The sequence below is a fragment of the Tupaia chinensis genome, unplaced genomic scaffold (assembly GCF_000334495.1).
Source record: "Tupaia chinensis unplaced genomic scaffold, TupChi_1.0 Scaffold000099_1, whole genome shotgun sequence".
NCBI classification, from domain to species: domain Eukaryota; kingdom Metazoa; phylum Chordata; class Mammalia; order Scandentia; family Tupaiidae; genus Tupaia; species Tupaia belangeri.
In genome coordinates this window covers 5,169,076-5,178,411 of record NW_006159563.1, presented here as the reverse complement: position 1 = coordinate 5,178,411, position 9,336 = coordinate 5,169,076, and the positions used below count along the sequence as shown (strand labels likewise).

At 40.7% G+C, this 9,336-nt stretch overlaps 1 protein-coding gene across 4 annotated transcripts in view; it reads left to right on the top strand.

Annotated features, from left to right (window-relative positions):
• Positions 1-106: 106 nt before the first annotated feature.
• The window catches only part of TENT2 (terminal nucleotidyltransferase 2), a 76,976-nt gene continuing 67,746 nt past the window's right edge, over positions 107-9,336 (top strand). For 2 of the 4 annotated variants that reach the window (XR_003548566.1, XM_014585930.2), the window contains exons 1-2: positions 107-246; positions 496-566. The gene's annotated coding sequence lies outside the window, so the exon portion shown is untranslated. The remainder of the gene's footprint in view (positions 247-495; positions 567-9,336) is intronic. The other 2 variants (XM_014585931.2, XM_006143520.3) reach the window with 2 other exon arrangements.

Sequence of the window (9,336 nt, the reverse complement as noted above, 5' to 3'; positions counted from 1 at the left end):
ACCGCCCCCACCCCTCCACCCCCTTGCAGGCCCTCCCTTTTCTTGTGTCGCCCCTCCCCTGGCAGCCGCACCCGGGGCTTAGATCGTGAGCCGGAGCCTGCGCGGGCTTCGCCACCCCGCGGGCCACCACTACCTCGGGCTCCGGCGAAGCTACGACCCTGCACGCCTGGCCGTCGCTGCCTGGGCCTTGGACTCCTGGGCGGGCAGTGCCGGGAGGCCCTGCTTGGCCCTTCCCCAAGGACATCCGTGAGTTTAGGGGGTTCGGAGAGGGACGCAAACGTGTAGGCCCAGGACCGGGACGGGGTGCGGGGAACTTTTTCTGAAACTAGTGTTTGAGTTTGCTTGGGAGGCTTCGGCAGTATGTCCTAGCTCCCCCAGATTTACGGGCGCCCAGGCCGCTGTGCTGTATGAAAACTCTTAGGACCGCTTACTTTTTCTCGGTTTCCTTTCCCCGCGTCCTGCCCCCATGCTTCCCCCCTCCCGCCCTGTCCTCAGTCCAGGACCAAAAGAGGAAGATTGTGTTGGGATTCTCTGCATGGTGTTTCAAAGGGTGGTGAAGAACTAAGGTAAATATCTGGGTTAATAACAATTTCAAAAAGCAGTTCTCTTTCGGGCTTTATTTATGTAGCTTGAAATCGCCTCAGTTCTTCACTTTAAGGGGAGATGCATAGGCTAGGACTGTCTGGTCCTGTACCTTTCTTCTCTCGTTCAGCTTTTGTGCATACATCTTCGTCTCTTTAGGTAAGAACACGAGGGGCTTATGTGTCTCACAACTTCTGGATTATCTAAAAGCTCCCTAGCTGGTTTTACCCTCCACTCTTCATTTAAAACAGCAGTTATTCTTTTACATGGGAATATCAATAGGATGAGCAGAGACGGTAACAAAGAGAAGATGTAAACGTTAGCTAAATTGGGCTTAACACATGTGCGGTTTATGATTTTGTGAAGGAAGAAATCACAGCCTGTGTGTTTGTATTACCAGTAATGTACTACTTTTGTAAATGGCATCATATTGCATAGTTCAGTACCACAAGACTTTAAACGAGTACCGATTAAGGGCCGTAAGGCTCTTAATCTGTACTGGTTAATAGCCAGTGATGATATTACTTGTTGATTTGAATATGTCTCATCTGGAAATATTCTATAACAGATAGGCTCCATGTGAAACAAGTCAGTTAGCAGTCATTTAAGAAATGTCACTTTGGAACTATGTGACTTTTTAAAGAACAAGTATTTCTTTTTTTTTTTTTAAGAGAGATTTTTGCTCTGGGGCGCCTGCACTCCCTGGAGAGACAGAGAGACGGAAAATGAGAAATCACCCCACAGGCTGGGTGGCCACACCCCATCCCTTCTCCTCTGTTCTACCCTCAGGATTTTGGGCATGCACACACACACACACACATCCAGTGTGAATTCTAAGTCACCGAGTTTGGGACTCGAACCGCAGTTGACTTCTTGGGAGTCCAGTGATGCAACTCTTATGCCATCTGCTGGTCACCCAAATGATTTAAAAAAAAATTTTTTTTACTTAACTTTAATTAATTAATTAATTAATTAGACCAGGGAGGGACAGAGTGAGGAGGAAGGAGAGAGAGGGAAAGTGAGAAAGCAAGCCTCCGGGTCTGGGGCTCAAACCGCAGTCGGCCATGTGGGAGTCCAGAGCCCTTAACCACTGCAGCATCTGCCCGTCCCCCAGTTATTGTTTTTTAACAGTTGGATGGAATTTAATTATTTTTTAATAAAAGAATTATTTTATTTAACTTTATTTATTTGTTTAAATTTGACTAGAGAGGGACAGAGTGAGGAGGAAGGAGAGAGAGGGAAAGTGAGAAAGCAAGCCACCAGGTCTGGGACTCGAACTGCCGTCAGCCATGTGGGAGTCCAGTGCCCTTAACCACCACGTCACCTGCTGGCTCCTGGAATTTAACTCTTAATTTAAAAAAAAAAAGTCAGGACCTGCAGATGGAATAATGGTTACGTGGCTGGATTCCCATGTAGTCAACCGTGGTACAAGTCACGGACCAGCAGCTTAAAACTCAGGCTGGGTGTGTGTGTGCACCCCCAAGATCCCAAGAGGAGAATGGAGAAGAGATTTTGGCCTGGCCATGGGGAGGTTGAGTTAATTTCTTGTTTTCTCTCTCTCTGGTGAGCACACGCACCCTATTGCAAAAATGTCTAAAAAATATGAAAGAATGCTGAGTTCAAAACCTCAAGGTAGTTTAAGACAGTGGATGAGGAGGAATTTTTTTTTTTCCTGTATTGTAGGAAAAGGAAATGGGTTAGGGGATCAAAGGTAATTGGACTGAGTGGACAGACTACTTGGTGTAGTTGTTACAGTTCTGATTGTTATACTGGGTAGCTCTTGCTTTCCAAGGAATCCTGATGAAGAAATTATGTAATCTTGAATGTTCTATAATTTGATAGAGGAGAGGTCAAGTTTAGAAAAGAAATTTCAGAGTGTAAATTAAATACCAAATACTATAAAAACTATTTTATAAACTACTTTGCTATTACCTTGTCTCATGTTTGATTATTTACAAATAGACATGTGCAGTTTCCATTGTCTCAACTTTAGGAAGCAATCTTTAAGGTTCTCACCCTAAGGCAAGAGCCAATACAAGTGTTTTAAGAACAGATCGACATTTACCTAGATTATTCTAAAGTCAAGTACAAAACTGAGAAACTGATAACTTTTGAGGTGTGAAAATAAGTTATTGCCCCTATCTGGATTTTATTTATTCTATCATAAAATTTGCCAAACCTGCTACCACAGTAATGTGGAACAACATTTTATATAAATAGATCATCTTTACTTGAAATCTTTTATTCAGAATACAAGGAAAACAAGGATATAAAATTTTACGGAGGTTCCTTTTCTGTGGAATAGTTTTATTGATTTTATTTTGTGAAACTATATTCTCTTAAAAAATCCCTTATTTCGTTTATAGTAGATGATTTTGGTGTCAATATTGTTTCTATCAAAGTTGATGTTGAAATGTATTAGAAATTCATGGACTTTTGGTTTACTTTGTTATGTCTTGATGGTCATGGAGGATCTCTATGGTGGGGAACATTGAAAACCATTGGCTAAATTCTCTAGGAGTTCTCCCCACTTTGATGGCTGGCCTGGTTAAAAGCGTGACTGAGGGCCAAGATTCATATTGAGGCAAGATACTTTGTATCGGAGGGACTTCAAAAATGTTGTTGCTTATGTGGAAATTTAGAGTAGTCTGAACTAGTTATCTACTCTAGAGTAAACTTTTGGCGATAGAATTGTTCTACGGTTTTAAGCTTGGGATAATTTGTTTTTTATCCTTGTAGAGTAGCTGGGCTCTAAGACATCTTTTTACCTTCTTTTTTTTTCTTTTTTTTTTTGAGAGATTTTTGCTATAGGGCGCGTGTGCTCGCCAGACAGACAGAGAGAGACAGAGAGACAGAAAGCGAGAAATCACCCCCCAGAGGGGATGGTCACGCCGCAATCCCTTCTCCTCCATTCTCCTCTTGGGATCTTGGGCACGCACGCACACGTGCCCGGCGTGAGTTTTAAGCCACCGGGTCCGGGACGCGAACCGCGGTCGACTACGTGGGAATCCAGCGACATAGCCATTACACTAACTGCTGGTTCCCTTTTTGCCTTATTTTTAGTTTGGATTTGGCCATGTAATGGGATAAAAATAAGGTGAAAACCTGGACCATTATGTCAGATAGCTAGCTTTGAACTGAACAATTTTAAATAAACCTGAAAAGAGCACATTTTTATTCCAGTTTTTTTAATATGAATTCCTTCCTTTGATTAGATCTCTAGTATCTATGTTTCAACGAAATGAATTATCAAGCAAAATTTATTACTGTGAGTTGTTATATTTAATGTCATCTTCGTGTGTTTTATGAAATAGGAATTATCTTCTATTAATTACATTTAATTAAATCAGAAAGAAAAGGTGAACAAAGAGTGGGGACCTGGACAAAGGGTATAGCTAAGTATTAGTTGCCAGTTTTGAAGCTGGCATTTCATGATTATTGAATGTACTTTTAATATTGAATTCCCTGGAAAGCTTCATTGTTCAAAACATATGCCCATTTTTTCTGAGTAGTGAATGTCAGGGAGTACAGGAAGGCAGATGCGATAGAATTGATTTTTTTCCTTTGCTAATCTCCTCTAACAATGGATACTTGCTGAAGAAAGTTGATAAAGTCTTATTTTCTGTGGGTGATATCTTGTTTCTGGTCCAAATGAGAGAGGTATTTGGAATAACATCTGACAGTCATCTAGAGATTCTTGTCATTTGTTATGAATCATGAACTGATAATCTTACTACCTGTGGCCTACCTAGGGAATTTTTTTTTTTTTGAGAGGTTTTTTTATTTTGCTATAGGGCACATGCGCTTGCCAGAAAGACAGAGAGAGACAGAGACAGAAAGTGAGAAATCACCCCCCGGGGGGATGGCCACACCGCAATCCCTTCTCCTCCATTCTTCTCTCCGGATCTTGGGCACGGCACGTACGCTCAAGCACCCAGTGTGAGTTTAAGCCACCGGGTCCGGGACTTGAACCGAGGTCGACTACATGGGAGTTTAGCGACATAGCCATTACGCTAGCTGCTGGTCCCTACCTAGGGAATTTTTAACCTTACATTATTAGAAAATCAAGAAACAGAGGTTTTTTTTTTTTTTAAGATTTTGCCTTAGGGCATCTGCGCATAGAGAAGAGAGAAAAAGTGAGAAATCACCCTCCCCTCCAAGGGGATCATCAGGCTGCAATCCCTTCTCCTCTCCTCCATTCTCCTCTAGGGTTTTGTGTGTAGACACATGCACCTGTCATGATTTTCAAGCCACAGGGTTCAGGACAGTGGTCAGCCATGTGGGAATCCAGTGCCTTAACCCCACGTCACCTGTTGGCCCCATGAAACAGTTTGTATGAGTGATTTATTAGTTCTTTGCAGATCTTTCATTCTATTATTTTTTTTTTTCTTGTTATCTCCTCCTAGGTTTCTAACCCTCCTAGTCTCAGTTTCTAGGGGGAACCACTTCAGTTTGTCTAGCTGCCAAGGTCTTATTTTCCTCTGTTGTTAAAAAACAAAAACCAAAAAATTTCTATAGCTCACTTTTATTTTTATTGAAAATGAGGATTTAGTATCCCCTCTTATCCTACACACACACACACACACACACACACACAATTGTGGTATAAACATATAGTCTAGTTTTTGTTTAAATCAGTGTTTTTAATATTTGTTATTTTAAGAACCAAATGAGTAACTGTGATTTTATTTCCTTTCTTTTTTAATTGCCAGATTGTACATACATTTGTCAGAGACAGAAAGACAGGAAGAGAAAGCACTCCCCAGTGGGGTGTCATCACACCATATCTCTTCCATTTTTCCATCTGGTTAGGATTCGCAGCATACATGCACAGTGCCTCCTTGTGTGTTTTTCTAGCCACCAGGGCCAGGACTTGAACTACAGTGGGCCATGTAGGATCCTGATCTATTAACCACTGGGCCATGGGGCTAGCCCTATATTTCTTTCTTTCTTTTTTTTTTTTTTATATTACCATTTATTTTGCCAGAGAGGGCATGTGCTTGCTAGAGAAAGATGGGGGAGCTGAGAGAAAATGAGAAAGCATTCCACTCCCTCATGGAATGATTAATGTTGCAATCCTTTCTCTTTCATCTCTCTCTTTTCAAGATTCTGGAATACATGCACACAGGCCTGATGTGTTTTTCAAGCAGCTCAATCCGGGACTTAAACTGTGTAGTCAGTCATGTGCCTCCTTAACTACCACTTCACCAGGTGGTCCTATGTTACCTTTTAAAAGTATTTTTTAAAATCTAGTTTAGTAATTTCTTTCTTTCTTTTTTTTTTTTTTTTTTTTGGAGAGATTTTCACTATAGGGCGCGTGCGCGCACCAGACAGACAGAGACATAGAGACAGAAAGCGAGAAATCCCCCCCCAGAGGGGATGGTCACGCCGCAATCCCTTCTCCTCCATGCGGGATCGTGGGAATCCAGCGACATAGCCATTACACTAACTGCTGGTTCCCAGTAATTTATTTTTAACTTGCTGTGTATTCTGAGAATTATTTCTGCTGTGTTAACTGAGCTTCTCTCTATGGTTAAATGTATCAGGTAATCTATAAATTTTTACTGTTACTATTTTTTGGTAGCTTTTGCCCCTTCCACCCCTTTTATGGGGAAGAAAGAAGGAGAGAGACAGGCATTTTCCACAGGGTCTGGCCGTGTTGCAATCCTTCAGCTTCTTAGTTAAGTAGGATTACAGGTGCATTCAGCTACAATGGGCTTATTCAGATTGGTCTGGGAACCAAACCTGGGTTGCTTCTGTGTCTTCTAGCCTCCCAAACAGTATGGCTATCCATATGCCACCATGGATGGGTATGGAAATCTTGAAACTATCCATACTTTTTTTTTCTTTTTTTGGAGAAGTTTTTGCTATAGGGCGCCTGCGCTCGCCAGACAGAGAGAGACAGAGAGAGAGAAAGCCAGAAATAATCCCCCAGGGGGATGACCATGCTGCAATCCCTTCTCCTCCATTCTCAGGATCTTGGGCATCCATGCACACGCGCCCGGCGTGAGTTTAAGCCACTGGGTCCGGGACGCGAACCATGGTTGACTACGTGGGAGTCCAGTGACATAGCCATTATGCTAACTGCTGGTCTCCCATACTTTTCTAATTTGAGCTGTTAGCCTTCTTTCACTAACATCCTGAGAATTTGCTTTATTTTTGTCCTACGTTGATTTCTCTTTTCCTAAATCCTAGTTTTTCTTTTTCCTTTTTTATATTTCTCAAAATACATGTTAAAAAGGTTTTTAATCCTCTCTTGCATTGAAAGTATAGCTGGGAGGGGGGAGGCAGCAGGTGATGTGGTGGTTAAGGCACTGGAATTCCCACATGGCCGACTAGTTTGAGTCCCAGATCTGGTGACTTGCTTTCTCACTCTTCTTCTCTCTTTCTCCAGCAAAGCTCACGGGGGAAAAAAGAGAGAGAGAGAGAGAGAGAGAGAGAGGGAGAGAGAAAGAAAGAAAGTATAAAGAAAGTATAGCTGGGTATAGAATTATAGCTTGAGAACATTTTCTTCAGGGCTTTGAAGACATTAGCCCATGTCTCGTAGTTTCTACTTTTGCCATTGATGAGTCCAAAGGCATTTTATTTTCTAGTTCTTTTTAACATCCCTTTCCTGGAATATTTTATGAATTTATTTTGCCTGATATTTTGAAGTTTTACCACAGCATGCTTTGTATGTATCTTTTTTTACTGTGCTTTGTATTCATTAGGTCCATTCAGTCTGTTCTTCAGTGTCTTTCTATTATGGACATTTTCTTGTTCTTAAATTTTTTCTTTTATTGATTATTTTGTTCATTGTGTTTTCTCTGTTCTTATAGAACTTCTTTTGTAGTATTGGATGTTGAACTACATAGTTTGATTTTCTTTTATTTTCTTTCCTGTTGTTCTGCCTCCCTCCTGCCAACAAAAATACTTTCTTTTTATTTTTTCTTCTCTTTTTTAATGGTCGGAGGGGGTACATGGAAGATAGAGACAGAGAGATAGAGAGAGAGAAAGCACCCTGCAATGAGATTTGGTCACATTACAGTCTTTTCTCCATTTCTGCATCCTTTTGGGATTTGGGGCATGCCCACACATGCACTTGACATGTTTTCCGGTGGGGCCGGGCTTTGAACCATTGTTGGCCATGTAGGATCCAGCTCATTTTAAGCAGTAGACTACAAGGGCCAGCCACTCTTTTTATTCTTTCTAATAATTTTCTTCAGTGTAATCTTTTACCTTTCTTCTAGGTAATTCTGCTGTTTTCAGATTTGTAATTTTTAAGAACCCTTTCTCTTTAAATAGCCTATTCTTGTTTTATACATGCAATGTCTTTTCATTAATCAGAGATTTGTTGTTCTGTTCTTCATTTGTTCCTGTTTCTCTTTATGCTTAGTTTTTATATTTTATTTTTCTCTTCTGGTGATCCATAGATATCTATTTTAAGGTGCAGTACCAGAAATCTAATTGGAAGCTTTATGGGTTTGTGTGTTTGGCGTTAGGGAGCTGCCAGTAAGTAGGCTACATTGTAGATGGATTAGGTAGCTAGTTTGACTTTTCTTTGGTGGATTCCCCAACAGTTACTATGTTATCAGTACTCTTGCTACTATATAACATAATTTCTCATTTTTTCCAGAGACTTTTGCTTTTTGGAAAGATGGGCTAGGGTTCCTATTTTTGCTTGTAGACTTTACTTAATACTTTTTCTCAGTTGTTACTTTTCCTTTTGCCAAACTGGAGTATGGCTGAATCAGTCATTGCAAAGAATAAATATTCTAGTCTGTTGTCTGGGTGAGTGAATGTTTCTGTTGCTTTGTAAAGTCCCCCCTACCCCCCCACTCCTGTAGAATAAAACACTCTTTTAATGAAAGTCTTTTATATGAATTATGTAGATTTTGAGGGGAATCTCAGAATTTTTATACATTGTTTTAGGTAATAGAGATGTCTTCCCTTGTTTTTACCGGATTTGTAACATTAAGTCAGGTTGTCATACAACTTTGAATAAATTGGATTGAGAATGAATCTAAGAATCTGTAAGATTTTTCTTTTTAATGGATGTCTCAGGAAATAATTTTTTCTGAGAGTTTTTTGTTGTTGTTGTAGGGCACATGCATTTGCCAGAGAGACAGAAAAAAAGAAAGTGAGAAATCACCCCTGCAGTCTCTTCTCTGTTCTCTGGAATCTTGGACACGCACACACGCCCAATGCAAGTTTCAAGCTGCCAGGTCTAGGATTTGAACCGTGGTCAACTATGTGGGAGTCCAGCACCTTAACCACTATGCCACCTGCTGGCCTGCCTGACTTTTTTTAAATTGTCAGTATATGGTACTAACTTGATTTTTATGAAAGATTTGTTAATATTAGAATAAATTAGGGTAAATCCATCTGGAAATTAGAAATGTGCACATTTTTGCTATTATCTAAATAATGTTAATCTAGACTTAAACTTTATTATTAATAAGTTTTTTGTTACCTACAGTGAAACTTTAGAACCTACTTAAACTTTTTTCTTTTTTTTTTGGAGAGGTTTTTGCTATAGGGTGTGTACGCTTGCCAGAAAGTACTCTTTCTACTTAGAGACAGAAAGCGAGAAATCACCCCCCCAGGGGGTGTGGCCACACCTTAATCCCTTCTCCTCCATTCTCCTCTCAGGATTTTGGGCATGCTTTCACACGCTCCCAGCGTGAGTTTAAGCCACCTAGTCCAGGATTCAAACTGCGATCGACTACATAGGAGTCCAGTGACGTAGCCATTAGGCGCGCTGCAGTTCGTCAC